Source organism: Trichosurus vulpecula, chromosome 3, assembly GCF_011100635.1.
Source record: "Trichosurus vulpecula isolate mTriVul1 chromosome 3, mTriVul1.pri, whole genome shotgun sequence".
Lineage (NCBI taxonomy): Eukaryota > Metazoa > Chordata > Mammalia > Diprotodontia > Phalangeridae > Trichosurus > Trichosurus vulpecula.
The window spans coordinates 254,205,066-254,225,634 of record NC_050575.1 but is presented as its reverse complement, the minus strand read 5'-3'; the positions used below and the strand labels follow the sequence as shown (position 1 = coordinate 254,225,634).

Here is a 20,569-nt window from a genome sequence, read left to right as displayed (position 1 = left end):
AATTGCTTATTTGCATTGGCAGAGGGAGCTTCCTCCCTTGGAATTCCCTATGCCAATGAAATCATCAACTGGATTTAAAAGAATAATAATACCTCTATTACTAAATCATTGTTAGGTAAGTAAAGAAAATTACTTTGCAAATCCTATAGCAGTATCTAAATCATACAATGAAGCCCAAAGTAGTATTGATAAGGAGGAAAGAACTAAAGAGGAGGAAAGAGGAGGAAGAGGAGGAGGAACATTTATATAGAACTTACACTGTTCTGGGCACTGTTGCCTGGAATCAGAGTCTTCTGGGAGAATAATGTGGTCATTTCTAGTTGAAGTAAGACAGCGTTTTAATCCAAGGTCAATTTGATTTCATATCTAGTCTTGTTTCTTCTGTAATGACATCTATTGTATAATCAGGGACTAAAACAATTAGGAAGGAACACATATTTTAAAAGTATACAAGAAACCTAAAGAGAAATGCCTCTTAGAATATGGACTGATTTGGATTATCCATGCTACAGTTCCCCTTCATTTATGTGGAAAATCGAGAGCTCTTTTCAGTTGTTTGGCAATAGGGAAAATTTAACATTCACAAATCATAGGCAGCACAGTATGTACCAAAGAAACATGTTTTATGTTTTGAAGTAGAGTCTCTTCTTAATATCATTTGATCTATATATGTTAATCCAATAATGGAAAGAGCTTTTAGGTTCAAATGGATATGGAAATCATAAATTAGCAATAGACCATAGCTCCGTAAACTGAAACTGCTTACCTCAATAACTTTCATTTAAAGCTATTTTTAGAAAGTAACTGTCAGCATGCAGGAGACTAATTAAATGAGGTTAGAATGAGTGACAGCCAAGAATAAACTAATAAGAAAGTGTAATACAATATAGATGATATACAAATTAATATAACAAAACAGTAGTTGGTTATTTATCTATTATTAAATTTTATCCATGATTTATTTTTTTCAGGTTTCCCTCATACCTAATTATTAGGTATATGTAAAAAGAGGGCAAATGGTGAGAATAATTTTAAATTATATCTACTTCCCTATAATTCAGTCCATCTGAACCAAAATCCATTTAGATATCTATTTTTCATAATACATAATAATAATGACAATAATAATAAAAACTAAAATTCATATAGCACCCCAAGTTTTGTAAGTGAGTATATACAAGGTTATACACATGTATCAATATGTATATATATATATATATATATATATATGTTTACATATATGCATATCTGTATACATGTGTGAGTATTTATTCATTAATCTATTTAGAGACAGAGGTCCTGGATTTGAATCTCATCTTTGTTGCTTCAAGTCTTTATAATCTTGAGTAAGCCAAATGACTTCTATGGAACTTGTTTTCTTCCTCTAAAAATGAGACAGGTAGAGTAGAAGTTCTCTGAGGTCTCTTTCAGCTCAAATCTGTGATCCTATGTTTCTATGAAGTTAAATATGAGTGCCTAATCCATCTGCTGGAGGGAGTTTTCACACTAGGCATTCCTAATAATGAAGAAATTCTAAATTTTAACCAAAAATTAGAATGAAAAGATTTAGAAGTGGAAGAGATCTTAGAAATTCTCTATTCCAATGCCCAATTTAACAGATGGAGTAAACTGAGGACCAAAATCACATAGTTAATAGTAGCAGATCGTATATTTATATAATCAGAAAAATAAGAAAAGTACCACATTTTCAAGGACTAAAAGAAATTAGGGATCAAATGTATAGAAAGTGATGTGCAACTTTCTTCAGGATGATTTCTGAAGAATCAGTGTTAATATTTCCTTTTGACCTGTCAAACAGGCTCTGTTGGGTCCCACCAGTCATAAAGACTTCCAATGTGATTGATAATTGATAATTTTCTAAGTATGAATCTGGCTAAGCGCAAAGCTGGATTGAAAGAGAATGTTTCTGTTGCTATTATTTGTTTTGTTTTGCTTAAAAACTCATAAATATTATCTATTAAGACATAAAAGCAAAACTATCAATAGTCACATAAAATGCTCTAGATAACTACTAATTTAAAAATGCAAATTAAGACAACTCTGAGGTATCACCTCATACCTATCAGATTCACTAACATGACAGAAAAGGAAAATGACAAATGCTGGAAGGGATGTGGAAAAACAGGTATACTAATGAACTGGTAGTGAAACTGTGAACCAGTCCAACAGTTCTGGGGGACAATTTGGAACTTTGGCCCAAATGGTTCTAAAACTGTGCCAGTTGACCTAGCAACAATGCTACTAGATTTGTATACCAAAGAGATTTTAAAAAGAAAAAAAAACAACTAATACATCCAATAATATTTATAGTAGCCCATTTTGATTTGGCATAGAATTAGAAATTGAGAGAATGTCAATCAAGTGGGGAATGGCTGAACAAGTTGTGGCACACGAATATGATAAAATACTATTTTGCTATAAGAGATGATAAATGATTTGGTTTGGTTTCAGAAAAATCTGGGAAGACAAATAAATTGATGAAAAGTAAATGAGCAAACAAAGAGAACATTTTACACTAACAGGAATGTTGAAAATATAATCAAATGTGAAAGACTTAGCTGCTCTGTTCAATGCAATGATCTATGACAATTCCAAAGGATTCATGATGAAAAATGCTCTCTGCCTTCAGAAAGAGAATTGATGAAATCTGAATGTAGAATAATGCATATATTTTTTTTCACTTTTTTCTTGCTTTTTTTCAACACGCTATATAACTTTTCCATGTTGCAAATATATTTTGCATACCTTTACATAGCTAATGAGTCTCTTTTTATTTACCTTTTTAATTAGTGGGAGAGGATCTGGGAGGGTGGAGAGGATTTGGAAATAAAAATATTTTTTTTAAAAAAAGAAAGCTACCTGAAAAAAAGACCTAGAACAATTATAATCCATGCAAGGGGAGGGTGTGAACTTGAGAATGTTATTTTAGAGTAGTGAAGTGTATTTTGTCTATTGTGTCTGATAGGCCATTTAAGTTACAAGTTGGATTTTACTGGCCTCTCATTTTTAATCTTTATTGTATTGATGTTGGATTATGCCTTTTCAAATTATTCCCAATAAGATCATTCCATTAGCAGTCATTTACCCACTCTTACGTTGCCTCTGACAGCATGAATAATCCCAAAACAAATAATTGTTTTATTTACAGGGGAAAAACACATTGGGAGGTTATCTTTTAGTTGCTGACCACCACTGCTACCTGTACGTACTATTACTTTCATTTAGGTTTGGTTCTTAACCTCCCATTGAGCATAATTTTTTCACCCAAGCGCCACAGCCTCTCTCATTGCTCCAAATCAATCCTTCCTGCTGCTGTTATCACTCTCTGTTGATCAGCACCAATGCAACATTGCTTCAAATTGTACTGTCCCTGAAACTTTTCATCTGACCACATGATATATGCTGATTATCCTTCATCTTACCAAGTTACAATTGCTTTGGCATCCTCTCTTTTCTAATTTTATCACATGAGACACAAGCTGTATCACTTCAAATTCCCACAGTACAACAACAATTGAGAATGGCTTAAATTACACAGAAGACATGATAAAGCTTTGTCCAAGATTTGCAAATTAGTAAAAAAAATCCCATAGTACACTTAATACCTCTGTGATGATTTTCTTGTCTAAATTTTTAAAATAATGTTGATACAGTATATTCCTGAGTTTCAGGTTGATTTGAATGCTGATAAGATCCTGTGGAAGATAGAATTATTAACTTTCTATGGAATCATGGGCCAGTGAGATGAGTACAAGATCAGGGGACCTGTTTCAAAACTGAGCTCTGCTGACTGCTCCCTGTGTGATTTGGGCAGATCACTTAGGTCCTCTGTGTCTCAGTTTCCTCAGCAATAAATAAATGCTATTTGAAGGGTTAGATTAGACTATTAAAGTGACTTCTAACCCTAAATCTATGTTTTGTTCCCACTAGTAGAGAAGTTAGTGTATTTATACAAAGACATACATGGGTGTGTGTGTGTGTGTGTCTGTGTGTCTGTGTGTTATGTGTTACCTTTGGGGAAAGCGTGGAGAAGTATTAAAATGACTACAATTTTACTCTCCAGTGCATGTAGGGGAATTGGCCTTTAGTATTTATACCGTGCAATTTGAGGTTTCATAGTGATAGGAGAATCACAGTCCTGTGTGTCTTCCTCAGAGAAGGAGGCATTCTTTCTTTTTAACAGAATAAAGGCCAAAAGGAACCACAGAAAAGTAAAATAAGTTTGAAAGTTACATGTTGAATTTATTATCTACTCAAGAAGAAAAGCAAGCTTCACATAATACAGAGTCAGTTTCATATACAGGTCTCTCCTATTCTGCAATTTATATGGATATCTTTGTTTTATTTGGTGTCTGTTAAGGTTAGAATTTTTTAAAAATGGAAAAAACAAATCTCTATCCTGATTTTTCATATCCACAACTATCCTTTGACATCTTTATTTATTTTTTTATTCAATTTATTTATTTTTAGGTGTCAATATTCCCTTCTACAACATTTTGTGTTCTAAATTTTCTTCCCATCTCTCCCCTTTCCATACCCCAAGATGGTGTGCATTCTGATTATCCCTTCCCCCAATCTATCCTCTCTTCTATCAGCTCCCCTTCTCTTATCCCCTTTGCCTTCTATTTTCCAGTAGGGCAAGATGGATTTCTACACCTCAGTGCCTGTATGTCTTATTTCCCAGTTAATGTGCAAAATCAATTTTAACATTCATTTTTAAAACTTTGAGTTCCAAATGCTCTCCCTTCCTCCATCCCAACCCACCCTCATTGAGAAGGCAAGCAATTCAATATAGGTTATACATATGTAGTCATGCAAAACACTTCCATAATAGTCATGTTGTGATAGACTAACTATATTTCCCTCCATCCTATCCCACCCCCCATATATTCTTTTCTCTCTTTTGACCCTGTCCCTCCTCAAAAGTGTTTGCTTCTAATTACTACCTCACCCAATCTGCCCTCCCTTGTGTCATCCCTCCCCCTGTCTTATCCCCTTCCCTCCTACTTTCCTGTAGGGTAAGGATAGATTTCCACACCCAACTCAGTGTGTATGTTATTCCCTCCTTAAGCCAAATTCAATGAGAGGAAAGTTCATTTATTCCCTCTCACCTTCTTCCTCTTCCCCTCCACATCTTTTAGGACTACTTTAAAATTGACTCATGAAAGTCCTATTTTCTGATGGCTAAAAATTGTTAGTGCTGTGGTAGTGATTCTCCATCTAAAAATTAATGAATGAATATGTATCAAATGTCTACTATGTACCAAGCACTTGGCTAAGCAGTGCAGACAAAGATGAAATAGTCTCTGCCTTTGAGAAGCTTGCATGTGCCTGGGAGGGGAACGGGGGTATGCACCGATAGATACATTCAAAGTATATACAAAGCTTCTACAATATAATTTTAAGGGTGTGGGAAAGTTCTAACTACTGGGGTGGGAACAGGTGCCAAAGTTCAGATTCTTATCGAAAAAAGTGCCTAGACCAAGCCTTAAAAGGGAGCTTCACATTCAAGGTTGCATCTTGACAAATGAAAAATCAGGAGTGATGTACAAAAGGAAGTTATATGATACATTATTCTTCATTCAGGAGTCAGCTAGATGGCACATTAGATAAAGCACTTGGCCTGGCATCAGGCAGACCCATGTACAAATGTGGCCTCAGGTGCTTGCTAGCTGTGTGACTTGGGACAAGTTACTTAACCTCTGTTTCCCCCAGTTTCATTATATGTAAAGTGGGAATAATATTAGCACCTACCTTCCAGGGTTGTTATAAGACTCAAATAAGAAAATAATTACATAGCACTTTGCATAGTACATGGCATTTAGTAAGTATTATATAAATGTTAGCTATTGTTTTTTGTTAAAACTCATTCATTTTTCATGCTATTTCTGGTGTGAAAGAAAAATTTCATAATATGTACGTTTAAAAATGTACATGTTTCATTTGGGAGAAAAAGGTAATAATGTTCTTTTTACTCTTTTTCCAGCTCTAAACCACATTGCTTATCTTTATCCTTTTCTATAAATTTACTGTTAGATATCTATTTTGAAATTTATTAGCTTTCAATTTTATCAATAGTACAGATAGCTAACTCTAAAGTGTGCTTCAAAGTAAGTAGATTTAACTTGAAGAACTCCACATGCTACACAATATACTAAATGGATTTAAGATAAGAATGTAGTATTTTAGTAAAGGTATTCAACTTCTACTACAGTCCCCACAAATATATACGTACACATGGATGTGTGTGTGTATATATATATACATACATATATATATATATATGTATAATGTATGTGTATATATGTATATATATGTATATGTATATATGTATGTGTGTGTGTATACTAATTCTTTGGGCTTTAAGAAAATAAGAGTAGAAAAACCACATTCTGGAGTACTCAGCACCATGTTGAAAGTGAGAGAGCAGAATTCAAGATACTGTGATACTGCATGCAAATTAATTTTTAACATAAACATTATCATGTGTCATCTTCTCTGGTCAAACCACATCTGGAATACCATGTTCATTTCCTAATGCCACATTTCGTGAAGGGCATCACCAAATGCTGTGGAAGGAAAGTTAGATTGCTTCTTGGTCTCAAAGAGCAGAATTACATATAATTGTCCTTTCAAAAGCTGAAGAACATAGATTTTTGCTTGGGACAGAGGCTAGATGACTACTTATTCATGTCAAGAATACTCCTTTTCACATTCAGTTTATTTTTTATTATCTAGTGTTTTATTTATTTTTTCATTATTTATTTATTTAATCTTTTTTAGTTTTCAGCATTGATTTTCAAAAGAGTTTGGATTACAAGTTTTCTCCCCATTTCTATCCTCCCCTCTACTCGAAGATGGCATATATTCTGACTGCCCCATTCCCCAGTCAACCCTCCCTTCTGTCATTCCACTCCCCCACCATGCCCTTTGCCATTACTTTCTTGTAGGGCAAGATAGATTTTTATGCCCCATTGCCTGTATATCTATTTCCTAGTTGCATGCAAAAACTTTTTTTTAACATCTGCTTTTAAAACTTTGAGGTCCAAATTCTCTTCCCTCTTCACTCCCCACCCACCCTCCCTAAGAAGGCAAGCAATTCAACATAGGCCACATGTGTATGATTATGCAAAACCCTTCTACAGTACTCATGTTGTGAAAGACTAACTATATTGAGCTTCTTCCTATCCTATCCCCCTTTATCCAATTTTCTGCCTTGACCCTGTCCCTTTTCAAAAGTGTTTGTCTTTGATTACCTCCTCCCCCTATCTGCCCTCCCTTCTATCACTCCCCGCTTTTTATCTCCTTCCTCCTTCTTTCCTGTGGGGTAAGATACCCAACTGAGTGTGTATGTTATTCCCTCCTCAGGTCAAATCCGATGAGAGCAAGATTCATTCATTCCCCCTCACCTGCCCCCACTTCCCTCCCAACAGAACTGCTTGTCTTGTCACTTTTATGTGAGATAATTTACCCCATTGTATCTCTCCCTTTCTCCCTCTCTCAATATATTCCTCACTCATCACTTAGTTTGATTTTATGTTTCTTCCAGATATCCTCCCTTCATATTCAACTCACCCTGTGCCCTCTGTCTATATATATACATATATATATATATATGTGTGTGTGTGTGTGTGTGTGTGTGTGTATGTATGTATGTATGTATACGCATATATGTATATATATATGTATGTATGTATAGATAGATAGATATAGATATAGATAGATAGATATAGATATAGATAGATAGATAGATATAGATAGATAGATATAGATATAGATTCCCTTAAGCTCCCCTGATACTGAGGTCACATAAATTATAAACATCATCTTTCCATGTAGGAATGTAAACAAAATAGTTCAACTTTAGTAAGTCCCCTATGATTTCTCTTTCTTGTTTACCTTTTCATGCTTCTCTTGATTCTTGTGTCTGAAAGTCAAATTTTCTATTCAACTTTGATCTTTTCAATGAGAAAGCTTGAAAGTCCTCTATTTTATTGAAAATCCATATTTTGCCTCGAAGCATGATACTCAGTTTTGCTGGGTAGTTGATTCTTGGTTTTAATCCTAGCTCCATTGACCTCTGGAATATCATATTTCAAGCCTTTCGATGCCTTAATGTAGAAGCTGCTAGATTTTGTGTTAGCCTGATTGTGTTTCCACAATACTCAAATTGTTTCTTTCTGGCTGCTTGCAGTATTTCCTCCTTGATCTGGGGGCTCTGGAATTTAGCAGCAATGTCCCTAGGAATTTTCTTTTTGGGTTCTTTTTCACAATTTCTATTTTACCCTCTGGATCTAGAATATCGGGCAGTTCTCCTTGATACTTTCTTGAAAGATGTTATCTAGGCTTTTTTTTTGATCATGGCTTTCAGGTAGTCCAATAATTTTTAAATTATCTCTCCTGGATCTATTTTCCAGGTCAGTGGTTTTTCCAATGAGATATTTCACATTGTCTTCCACTTTTTCATTCCTTTGGTTCTGTTTTACAATATCATGATTTCTCATAAAGTCACTAGCTTCTACTTGTTCCAATCTAATTTTTAAGGTAGTATTTTCTTCAGTGGTCTTTTGGACCTCCTTTTCCATTTGGCTAATTCTACCTTTCAAGGCATTCTTCTCCTCATTGGCTTTTTGGAGCTCTTTTGCCATTTGAGTTAGTCTACTTTTTTAAAGTGTTATTTTCTTCAGTATTTTTTGGGTCTCCTTTAGCAAGTCATTGACTTCCTTTTCATGGTTTTCTTGCATCACTCTCATTTCTCTTCCCAATTTTTCATCTACTTCTCTAACTTGCTTTTCCAAATCCTTTTTGAGCTCTTCCATGGCCTGAGACCAGTTAATGTTTTTCTAGCAGGGTTTTGATGTAGGCTCTTTGACTTTGTTGACTTCTTCTAACTGTATGTTTTGGTCTTCTTTGTCACCAAAGAAAGATTCCAAAGTCTGAGTCTGAATCTGAGTCTGTTTTCATTGCCTGGCCGTGTTCCCAGCCAGCCCTGGAGTTTTTTTGTCAGGGTGTGACTGCTTGTAGAGTATAGCGTACTTTGTCCCAAGCTTGAGGGGTTGTGCTGTTGTTTTTGGAGCTGTTTCTATACAGCAAGCTCTGCCACACCAGCACTCCTCCTCCCCCAAGAACCACCAACCTGGACCACAATTCAGATCTTAAGCAGGCTCTGTATTCCTGCTGGGATCCACCACTTAATTCCTCCAACCAGGTGGGCCTGGGGTCAGAAGCAACTGCAGCTGTAGTTCTGTCCTCAAAGCTGCACCACCTCTGGCGCCCCCGGGGTGATGGCCGAACCTCGAACTCCTTTCACTGTGTTCCAGCAACTTTTCCCACTAACCTTCTCTGTTGGCTTTGGTATTTGTGGGTTGAGAAGTCTGGTAACTGCCACAGCTCACTGATTCAGGGTGCTGGGCCTGTTCCACCCTGCTCCCGGTCTGGTTGGTCCAGGCGCAGCCTGCACTGGACTCTGCTGCACTTTGCTCCCAGCTCCGTTTGTTAGACCTTACCCAGCAACCATCCAGGCTGTCCTGGGCTGGAGCCCTGCTTCTCTCTGCTATTCCATGGGTTCTGTAGCTCTAGAATTTGTTCAGAGCCATTTGTATAGGTTTTTGGAGGGACCTGGGGGGTGCTCATGCAAGTCCCTGCTTTTCAGCTGCCATCTTGGCCCCACCCCCTCACATTCAGTTTAGACAGTATCTGAAGACTATAAACTACTATGATTCCCTGAATTTCACCCACCCTCACCTTTTTCAACAAATCATGTATTTTCCTTTCAGCAAATGCATTAACTATGTACCTTATGATGAATGCATGCCCACCTCACTGTAGTTAACTGTAAGCCCAATCATATATTTTTATCCCTTTCATTTTAAACACATTTCCCCATTTTGTCTATAAGCTCATTAAAAAGGCAATGTCTTCTCCTCCCTCCCTGGCTGGCTCAGTACATCATGGTATTTTGAAAACAATGGTGATTAATGTTGGTTATTGACTAGTATCTATCTCCCTCCCCCTAACTCTCTTCCTCCACACTATTATTTAGGAAAATTATCATTTTGTGAAAGCATCCAGGGACTGTGTAAAGCAACTACGGTGTCATTTGAAGATTGAGTAATTATTTTACCTGTCCTTTGTACAGCTTCATGTGTATGTGTATGTGTGTAGATATATATATAGATATAGATATAGATATATGTATACACACACATAATAGAATTCTCATGACATCATAGATAGAGGGCTAGCTTGGAGTCATGGAGACCTGGGCACAAGTCCTACACCTGAAATCTACTACGTCTATAACCCTAAAGAAATCAGTGAATCACACAACTCTCTAAGACTCTAAGTTGCAGACAAGGTGTCAGTCTGCGTTCGTACTCAGGTCTGCCTGACTCCGGGCCAAGTGCTTTATCTAATGTGCCACCTAGCTGACTCCTATATGAAGAATAATGTATCAGACTACTTCCTTCTGTACATCACTCCTGATTTTTCGTTTGTCATTTGTCAAGATGCAACCTTGATTGTGAAGCTCCCTTTAAGACTCAGCCTAGGCACATTTTTCTATAAGAATCTTAACTTTACCCCCTGCCCCCACCCCAGTAGTTTGCACTTTCCCATTCCCTTAAAATTATATTGTAGCAGCTTTGGATATATCTGTCTGTGCACACACCCACCCCCTCATCCCCATGCAAATGCAAGCTCCCCAAAGGCAAAGTCTAGTTGATTTTTATCTTTGTACTGTACTTTGTACTTTGTCCTGCCAAGTGCTTGGTACATAGTAGGCATTTAATAAATAAATTTCCACAACAAAAATTCCCCGTACCAATAAAATCACAAGTCTGGATCAAATATACTTGTGAGCTGATGGTGCTGCTAGTATCCAGGTCATCGGCATACAGAAAACAAATTCACCTAAATTTGAAGTGGTTTATATAGTGTATACTTGAGGTTCCATTTCCTTAAATTGTACAGAGACTATTAGAAAGGCAAAGTGTAAACAAATAGTTTGATACAAGACATCTGGGACCCAGTTTTCCCATGAATGCACCTAATGAAATTTCATTGATTGTAGACATGCTGTTAAAACTGCTGCCGCTCCTCAGTTACATTTCGGAAACCTTCTGTGCCGTGGCTTTCTGTCCCTACCTAGTAATGAATATTAATGCTGTGTTTCATTTTAGCATCATGTTTTCACGTTTCTCTTGGAAAGGGATTTAATATGACATGCATTTAATCATTTCCACCATTGGGTTAAAGGTTTGATGTGATATTCTAATTAAGCCACTGAATTGTGACCATATGTATTTGCCAGATTTGTAGTGTTACAGAGGGAATTCTCTGTGAGCATAATTAGAATGACAGCCAATGTTTCTAGTCATGGCTATACAAGCTTGGCTTATACAAGGGCCATGGTGGCAAATTGCCAAGAGACAAATCACTTCTACAACCAAGCACTGAAAGGGCAACGCCCAGGACTTCTTGAAAGGTCTTTTACATCACCTGATGATAGCTTGAGCTTAAAATTCCCATGACCTCAAAAAACATTTCTCCCTCAACTCTTCTGTATAGAAGAATATGAGTCAATTTCAGATGTGAGGAATCACAAATCACAGAAATTAAGAGTTGGAAGGGACCTCAATAGACATCTATTTCAACTGACAATTAAGGGGAATCCCCTATATGCCATCTCCAACAGCCTCTGCTTGGAGAATCCCAGGTAGTAGGAAGCCAAGACCTCTTAAGGCAGCCCATTTCAATTTTGGATAGCAAGAATTGTTAAGAAGTTTCTTCTGACATCAGACTCCCTCTGTTTCTCCCAGTTCTGCCCTCTGGGGTCAAAAAGAATATGTGTTATGTTTCTTCCATGTTATGTCCCTACAAATACTAGAAGACAACTATAATTCCTGAAGCTTCTTTTTTCCAAGCTAAACATCCCTAGTTTCTTAATTTGATATTTATAGACCATAGTCTAAAGGTCTTTCACCATTCTGGCTACCATCCCTTAGACATTCTGGCTTTTCAGTGATCTTCTTCAACTGACTGTGGCACTTAGAACTGAACAAAGGGCTAAAATGAATCTGATAAGGGCAGATGACAGTGTTATCCCCACTTCCTTTTTCCTAGAGGTGATAGCTTCTCAATTAGGAAAGTGAATGGGGAAGCAATTTCTCAAGTATTCATTGAGTAGCATCAATATGCTAGGCACAGGCATGTGGGGAGTGGGGTGGGGATGGAGGAGAATACTGTAAATACAAAACAATAAGTATAGGTCATTACATCTGCTCTTAAGAACCTCATAATCTTATTTGGGGATAGAACTTAAAATACAAAAGAAGTAAAGAAAACATAACAAGATTATGATAAAACTTAGCTTCATGCACAGTATATTATGAGACAGACACTTTAATATTTGTTAAGTTTGAATATAATTGAGTGCCAGAAATACATGGTTTATCTACAAAATCTTATAGGAAGATTAAGGGTGGAAGAGATTAACATGAGCCAGACCTAGAGACCATAGGAATTTGTGATTTTAAAGGATTTTTTAAGCATCAAGCCTAGTTTCAATCATTACTTAAGAAATCAAAAACACTGAAACCCTGTGATTGACTTCCCCAAGTTCATACAACTAATAAGAGAACTAGAAGTAGAAGCTAGGACTTCAAAATCCCACACAAAAGTGGGCCTTGGCATGATCCTTAAGGAATATATACCCATTCCTTTGGGAAGCTATTTTATAAGCTATCTCTTTAAATGTTTATTTATTGTTGGACTTCATGTATGGCTGTAGTCAAACCTTGATTCTGCCAGCTCTTCCCAGGCTTTCTCTTTCCCCTTTGACAGCTCTCGAGGATTCAGAATGTGCTAATCTTCATGGTGAATGAGAACATTCCTCTTGGACTGTTGGCCAATGACATGCACCTGGATATATTCCTACAGAAATGTGTATTCTTTCTGAAACACATCCTCAGATCTATATGCAAACTCATCACCCGTATTAGTAAAGAGATCCACTCCCAAATCTTTGTTGTTGTTTAGTCATATTTTCAGTAATGTCTGACTCTCCATGACCCCATTTGGAGTTTTATTTGCAAAGATACTGAAACAGTTTGCCATTTCCTTCTCTAGCTCATTTTACACACAAGGAAACTGAGGCAAAAAGAGTTAAGTGACTTGCCCAGGGTCACACAGCTAGTCTGAGGCCAGATTTGAAGTAATAGTATCTTTTTGTCTCTGTCTCCCTGTCTCCCCATCTCTCTCTCTCTCTCTCTCTCTCTCTCTCTCTCTCTCTCTCTCTCTCATACACACACACACACACACACACACACACACACACACACACACACACGATATTTATACTAAGCTTCCAATATACCCTCATTTACTCACCACAAGTCTACTCAACCTTGTATATCCAATGGTGATTTTACGTGTCCTTCTGCTATCAATAGCAGTCTCAGGGGAAAAAGCTGGCACTTTTTCTAGTAGAATATGTGTGGTATAATATTGAACCTTGACCAATGACAGCTGTGAGGCTGTTTCTGCTCTATGCATAGCTGTGACACCTCAGTTCTAATACCGAAATATAGGAAACACATTGATTTCTTTTTTTAAATTTCTTATTTTAAAATATGAACTTGAGCTTTCCTCATTATAGAGCATTATTGTTAAGGAAATTCATTTTAGCAATGAACCATTTCCTCTGCAATTTCTTATTAGAGAGCAACCTAGGGCACTGAAAAGTTAAGTGACTCACCAGCATCAGCACTCAAACCCATGTTTCCCTTATGCCGAAACCATCTACATCTTGTGATTTCTTGTAAGACGTCATTTTTAAGTAAAATCACCATCAACCCAAAGTAATGCCAGCTCCTATATTTTAAAGACACCATCATCTTATAAGGATGTTGAAATCCCAAGAGTTCCTAATTTTAACTTTTCCTAAGTTATCAACGGTTGCTTAGGCATGTCCAACTTTTATTGTATAAGTATGTCTCTTTGTCTTTGGCACACAACTTCATATTAAGAGGTTACTAGGATGTTTATACCAACTTATTATCACAGGTCATTCTACTCCTTGATGTCTTTCTCTTTGGTGTTGTAGAAATTTGTTTTGTCAAAGTTTGGGGGCACATATACCAGATTTTGCCACATAATGTTGTTTTGTTTTTGTTGTATCCCAGATCAACTCGGTTTAAATTTAGAAGATCATAAGCAATATAATGAAATGGCTGATGTAGACAAGCCATGGCATCTTGTGAACTCCTGCATATTTCATGGAGCATGGTTGTCATTTTCATCTGTCTTCCCATCCAATAGTCCAACAGCTTGTTCTACGGCCTAGTTAAACCCTCTCATTTCTTGGTGCTCTCCACAGATATCAGGTTAGGAAAACAGCAACAACACTGTATGGTGTGACAAGTCCTATTTGTAGGATAGCTTATTTGCATAGATTTCATATACAGTTGGTCCTGAAAGTTTGATAGCTGGTAGCCTATTGCAGTCATTATCATTGGCAAATTAGTAAATAGCATATTGATATCTATGGAAGCTTTCATTTTAATTTTGGAAGAGAGTTTTTCAGGATCCATGATACATGTGATTAATGTGCCATTTCTTAGATTTTTATCCTCTCAGAAACTTATCACTTACCATATAACTAACTAATTAAATGTTAAGAGGGAGAAAGCTAGTCTAAGAAAAGTGGGGAAGCATTCAATATTTCTAAAGTTTCCTAGATTTGGAAGCAAATAACCAGAAAGAAGTAGTTTCTTTTCTTATTGCATTATATGATTTAAATTCAATATTTCAGTCTTTTCAGATCTCCCAGAATTCAGGCCAATTTTCAAGGATACTGAGTAGTCACCTCAGGTGTTCTGTCAGGATAAAACTGACTCCTCCTATACCACAGAAAACTCTAGCCAGATTATTAAACTACCTTTCTTTTCTTAAATTTTAAACCGTTTCATTGTCTTTGAGCTTGAGAGTTGAATTGAGCCCAAAATTTCCATTTCAAAAAGGAAATAAGACTATCTAGAACAAAGGTGAGATTTTTACCTCAGAAAAACAGGGCTCCCTCCATGTGACCCCCGACGAGGCCAAAGGCAGACTGTTCTTTACAGTAAAAATTATATTGGTAATACAAAATATTATAGGATAATAGTGTTAGAAAGGACCTTCCTACAGGTCATCAAATTCAACCCCTGACTTTGGAGAAGAGGAAACTGGGACCCATAAGGGTGAAAAGTCCTTTGATTCCAAACACAACATTCAATGCTGTATCTCTCCCTCCCTCAGAATATAGTTATAAACCTCAGTATATACTACCAAAAAAAATTATTCCTTCTCAATTACTTTCTTTTAAATGAAGAAACAAATAAGCATGACATTTTTAGTCTGCTTTTGATAAAAAGAATTTGATGTTTGCTTCCAGCGCTATTATGCTATCTTCAGATTCCATTGATCTTCCCAGTGAGCATCTCTTCTCTGTGGTCACAAATGGATTTGAGCAATATGAAGTTTTGGATTAGAAACAGGGCTCTAGAATTTCATGGGGGGAGGTGCAACTCTAAACAGTGAAACAGTTTCACTGAGTTCTAACTTTGTTAGTTACCACATTGCCAAAGGAAGAAAAGTTACATAATAAAATTGAAGGAAAAATGAAAATAGTTTAATAGAATTTAAGCTCATATGCCATAAGTTGTTAAAATCATAGTCTACTTTGTGTTTGTTTAGGTGGATGTATAAAAAGGCCTCAGTGAGGATCTCAAAATTTACCACCTGAAGATCTTAGATTTGAATCCTGGTTTTAATAGAAAGGTGTGAAAGACGGGCGAGAGGCAGAGGGAAAAAGGAAGAGAGAGAGGGAGAGGGGGGAGGGAAGAAAGAGAAGAGACAGAGAGAGAGGGGGAGAGAGAGAGAGAGAGAGAGAGAGAGAGAGAGAGAGAGAGAGAGAGATTTGTTTAGGGAGGTGAAAAAATATATGCATGTGTATATGTCTATGTCTGTCTAAGATATGTTGCAACATTTCCAGGGATTCTCTAGATGTATAGATACACCTCATGGGTAATACAGAGAAATATCTCTGGATTCTAAATGACCTTTTTATCCAAGGGAGACTGTGATTTTCACCTTGCAATGATTACAGAGAGTGCCTTACCTGGGCACTTGTTCCTTTCCTCACTCATTTCTAAGATGGGTATTGGGTGAGAATTATATCTATATGCCTACCTCAAATATTGCTGGTGTAAGAGTATTATAGGCAGAACAAAACCTACTTCCCTGATCACACTTAAGGGGAAAGATAGCCCTCAGTTTCCCCTAGATAGCTTAGCTTCTGAGTTAATTTTATAAAAGACCATCATGAATAGCAAATAGAGAGCAAACAGTTATCCAAGCAAATAGCGAACAGAAATTAGAAAAAAAAATTATATAGATAATAAAATACCAAAGAATATTCAAGAGTGAATTAACTTTTAGCTATAAGTTGAGATCTAAATGCAAACAAAAAGAGAATGCCCTTTCTTACCCAAGGAAGTCTATTTTGGAGTCTCTATGGATGCACTTTGAAAATTGGGAACATTTTGAGGGAATGATTTCTTCCATATCTCTGTGGCTTCCTTCTCCCAAAGTGTCTCTCTAAAGAATGTCTCTGTAAGCATAAATGTCTCTGAAGAATCTGTCACAAGCTTCCCTTGCTTATGCAAGTACTCAAAAACCATGTCCTGTTCAACATTCTCTCCACCAAACCAGTCATATCTCTTTCTACATAAGCAGCAGCATGCGAAATACCCTGGGATTGTTTGGCAGCCCAGTTACATATATATCTATTATCTTGGTGCTTTCAAAGCATAATGAAAAAAGCTTTTGATATGGAGTCAGGAGAAATGTATAACAATAAGCAGGTCACTTGAACTCTCTGAGTCTTGGATTCTTCATCTGTAAAGTGGGACCAATAGTACTCAAATAGCCTATTTTTCATGCTGTTTTTGTTTTCATAGTAATTGTTGAGAAAAGTGTTTAGGAAGTTTTAAAATTCTATATAGATATAGTTTATTATGCCTCACATTCTCATACACCAAATGTAGATGGAACTACAAAAATAACTGAGAAAAACCCACTAATTTTATATATATAATATTGTATGTGTGGTTATTTGTATAATATTACTCACTTTAGCAAAGCCCTTATTATCACTAAAATCTGTTTTTAAACACCTGTCTGCACATGGTGCTAAACGTGAATGTGCTTAAACTACCAATCTTATATAATATTCATTTGAGTGATCTTGCAGGGCATTCATATTAAAGATATGTTTTTATTATTGATATATTCAATTCAGTTATTACATTTATTTCATAACCATACTATTTAAGAGGATAAAATGGCATAGAAGTTTTGAAACATGGAACATTTAGCTAGATAATATAGAAAAGATTAAAAAAAGAAAGAGATGAGAAAAGAACGAGGATAGCAAAGCATCAAGGGGCTATATTAATGATGAATAATAGTAAAATCTAACCCCAGTCAGGAGAATGCAGTCTAAATTTATGAAGAAGACTATTACAGATGCCAATGGTGCCAGTGATGGATTTTTAAATAGTCTTGGACAAGATGCTATAAAATGGTGTCATTTAGGGAGTGTTGAAGTAGGCCACCATTTTTCTTTTCCTGGTGTGCTATAATAAACAACACTAGGATTGTTTGTCATACAATACCTCATAATCTGAGAATAAAAGTTCCTATTCCTGAGCCATATGCTTCCTGTCATATTGTCCTTTGGAATTCAGATGGAAAAGAGTAGATCCAATCACTTGCTATTCTACAGGATACACAGGTAACAACTGAAAGAATGAGTGACTGGAAAGAACACTAGATTTGGATGCAGAGGAACAGGATTTGAATCCTGGCTCTACCATGTACTACCTATGTAATCTTGGGTAGGTTGTTTGTGTCTCAGATTGATCATCTACATAATGTAAGCAATGGACAAGATTACTTTCAAAGTTCCTTCTTGACATAAATCTTTGATCATAGTCCCCCTAGATAGAACTGCCTCATCCGCACTCATCTCTCTTTCCTTGGGTCCTACCTTAATACTAATCTAGAATCCTAATCTGCTCAAGGACAGAAAATTGAGATCAATATTACTTTCAGAAATCTGCATAACATCCCTACAAATTAATAGATTCAGAATCATAGTAGTGAGATGAAAGAACATGAAAAGTGGCTCTAAAAGTATAGGTATACCTGTCCATGGGTCCAGGGGCACAAAATGTGGCCCAGGAGCCTCGTGTGATCACTACTATCATAACTGTCAATCATCCACCGCACTCACTTTTTTTTACCTAAGTAGCTATTGAATATCAGGGTGTCCTTTTGATATTATACAACTTCTTGAACTTCGTCTATAATCAATCCTCTAAAAGGATTGGGCTTTCTCCAATGTTTTATCTATTTTTTTCTTAAAGTTGCAAGCTGTAAGATACAGAAAAAAAATGAAGTGGGAGACAAATTCCTGTTCCTTGGTTTAATGAAAAAATTACTGGTTATAGAATCTGAAAACAAATGTTCACATCCTGGCTTTGCTATTTGCTGTGTGATTCCGAGAAATTAATGTGGTCATGAATTTGTAATTGAAAGAGAATTTTCCCATCATTTTGTAGATGGAGAAAGTGAGCCCCAGAGAAGATAAATTACTTGCCCATGTTCGCATGGTTGTATGTGTCAGATCTAGAATTCAGACCCAGGACCTTGAACTTTAAATCTGGCATTCTTTCTTTTTTAACTTTTTAAATTACTATTATCTCCCCAATTAACAAATACTTGTCTTCTCTCTTTCTTACCTCTCTTTCACTGGGGAAAAGAAAATGAAACAAAACAATATTCTTCTGTACTCAAAATAAGTCCCCTCACTTGCCATGTCAAAAAAAATATGTTTCTTTTTACATTTTGTACTGTCACATCTTTGTCAGGAGGTGGATTATATTCTTCATTATCAGGCCTGTGGAATTCTGGTCAGTTATGGCATTAATCAGAGATCTTAAGTCTTTCATTTGTTTCTCTTTACAATGTTGTAATTTTGTAATTGATTCTCCTTGTTCTGCTCACTTCACCCTGCATTGATTCATACAAGTCTTCCCAGGTATATCAGAAACTCTCCCTTTGTTCATTTCTTATAGAATAATAGAGTCTCATTGCATTCATATACCATAATTTGTTCTGCCATTCCCCCAAAGGTATACATTCCCTTAGTTTCTAGTTCTTGCCACCACAGAAAGAACTACTATAAGTGTCATTGTGCCTATGGGTCACTTTTCCTTTTCTTTGATATCTTTGAGGTGTAGGATCAGTAGTGGTGTTACTGGGTATAAATATAAATATACAGTTTAGTGACTTTTGAAACACACTGCACTATGCTGCCCTTGCTGAACCTTAATTTCCTCTCTTTTCAAGTAAGGATATTCATAGATGAAATATGAGTAGAGTTTTATAGAAATTAAAAGTGCTATAGTAGAGGGAGTTCTTCTTATCATTAATTCTTACATGTATTTTTTTGGTATAATGAACTACCTATGTGTAAATTCCCTCAATCAAAGAAAATCATCCATTCATCTTCAATTTAGTGTGTTAAAGTATTTTCTGGGACACCTGGAAGTTAAATTAACCACCCAAGGTTGCATAGTTGTCATGTGCCAGAAGTGAAACTTGATGCTGAATCTTCACTCTCTCTTCGATATGCTGCTTGGCCTTTCAGTTGTTATGATTATAATGTATTACTACAGAGACTACTGGAGAGTCATTTGGGGTCTTTTGGAGGGACAGAAGGAGTACCAGTGATTATATTTTTATAATTGCACGAAACATGACTGCTTTCTCGTGTACTTACTAAAAATATATGCCATCATAACATGCTCAATGGGAAAGTTGTTTCTTTGGAAAAAATAACTGTCTTTAGCTATTAGGATAATTAATGAAAAAATTTAACTCACTGCCAATGTTCTCTGTTTGCAAGGAGCAAGAAGAAATAGTAGTTGCTAAATAATTTGGACTTCTTTAAATGTAAGGGTGTATCAACCAAGCTGAAAATCCGTGTATCAATGCAATTATTTCCCAATGATAAAGTTTGGCATTTGCTAAATTGTTAGAGTATGACATTGTTACGAAGACATATTTAAGTTTTCTGGAGCATTTTGAAGGCGTAAATATTGGTTCTCATTATCAAAAAGAGTAAAGTTCTGATTAATGCTCTCCCATACCATAACTACATTATTGGCATTAAAATGGGGTCAGTGGGATAATTTGGAATTTTAGAGAGTTTGGGAGGGATCTGGACTTACAAAGGAATTGAATGACATTTTCTTTTGCTGTGAGGAGAGAGAAAACAAAGGTGAAAAATAAGATAGTTTAGATAGCGTAGAGTTTGAGTCCTCAGTCTGAGACCTGTGAATTTGAATGGATAACAGTATATCTTTATTTTCACAAAACTGAAACTGAAACTTAACATTTCATTCAAGTGTGCATTCAGGCAATAATATATAGGACACCA

General features: G+C 36.2%; 1 protein-coding gene across 1 annotated transcript in view; it reads left to right on the top strand.

Annotated features, from left to right (window-relative positions):
* The window catches only part of LOC118843733 (CUB and sushi domain-containing protein 1-like), a 2,679,416-nt gene that overhangs the window by 1,163,318 nt on the left and 1,495,529 nt on the right, over positions 1–20,569 (top strand).